We start from the raw sequence: 1,553 nt of genomic DNA, 5'->3' as shown, positions 1-1,553 counted from the left end.
CCCACTAGTTCACTAGTAAGATCATTTTGACGCTTACTAGTTGACATGTAACCCACAAAACGCCCACTAGTTCACTAGTAAGATCATTTTGACGCTTACTAGTTGACATGTAACCCACAAAACGCCCACTAGTTCACTAGTAAGATCATTTTGAAGCTTACTAGTTGACATGTAAGCCACAAAACCCCCACTAGTTCACTAGTAAGATCATTTTGACGCTTACTAGTTGACATGTAACCCACAAAACGCCCACTAGTTCACTAGTAAGATCATTTTGTGTCACGTAGCGAGGTGGTGGTGGACCCCAAAAAAGCAGGCAGGAGGGAGGAGCAGGGTGTACTTGAAAGATTGTATTAAAACTCAGAAAACTAAATCCAAAACAAACAAAGTCCAAAGTATCAAACAAAACACATGACCGAAGATAAAACATAATGACCAAAACCTGACTGAAACAAACATGACAGCAGCCAGCAAAAAGCAACAAACAAACATGACAGTAGCAAAGAGCAACAATGACCCGTCAATGATTGCTCGGGCTGGGAGTCCTTTTAAAGCCACTAATTATCTAATGACCAACAGGTGTGCAGCTGCAGGGGAGCCCTACAGTGCCACCTGTTGGTCCCAAACCAAATCATGACATTTTGAAGCTTACTAGTTGACATGTAAGCCACAAAACGCCCACTAGTTCACTAGTAAGATCATTTTGACGCTTACTAGTTGACATGTATGCCCCAAAACGCCCACTAGTTCACTAGTAAGATCATTTTGAAGCTTACTAGTGAACATGTAAGCCACAAAACGCCCACTAGTTCACTAGTAAGATCATTTTGAAGCTTACTAGTTAACATGTATGCCACGCAACGTCCACTCGTTCACTAGTGAGCTCATTTTGAAGCTTACAAGTTGACATGTAAGGCCATAAATGTGCCCACTTGTAGCGCTAGTGACATTACACCGTACTTGCATTACATGCAAATAAGGATGATTACGAAAACATGCAACGGTATCCTATTGGCTGTCCGTTTCAAAATAGTATAATCCAACCAGTCAGGGCTCATGATTTTGGAAATTCTGGGCCCACTTAAATTTTTTAGAACAACCATGGCGGACAGCGTCCTGAGACGTATTCGGCGAAGGTGCAGGGCAATAGAGAGTGCCTGTCGTCAAGGGTCTGCCGGTGAAAGTGAAGCACGCGCGATAAACATTTCAATTGCTAATTTAAGAAGAGTTAGTGACCAGTTTAGTGCTGATGCTCTTCAAAATTTGATTCAAAGTCTAACAGATATCCGATCTGTCATCATTGCGGGACCCGCTCCTAATCGTGGACGTGTTTGTTCCCATGTGGTACATCGTTTGCAGACCGGTAAAATGGCTACAATTTTTTCTCATTGCTTTTTTTTTTTATGTATTTTTCTTCGTACTACACGCGGGTTTTACTGACGACCTACGGTGACTTACCTTCAATCACCCTGTCAAACATCGTTTTATACCAGTAGTTTTCCTGCAGCTCAGTAGACTATTAAGTAACACTATGGCTATACACTTTTAAGCAG

Source organism: Hippocampus comes, unplaced genomic scaffold, assembly GCF_001891065.2.
Source record: "Hippocampus comes isolate QL1 unplaced genomic scaffold, H_comes_QL1_v1.1 scaffold845, whole genome shotgun sequence".
Classification (NCBI taxonomy): Eukaryota; Metazoa; Chordata; class Actinopteri; order Syngnathiformes; family Syngnathidae; genus Hippocampus; species Hippocampus comes.
The sequence above is the reverse complement of the archived record's forward strand: the minus strand, read 5'-3'. Positions refer to the sequence as shown.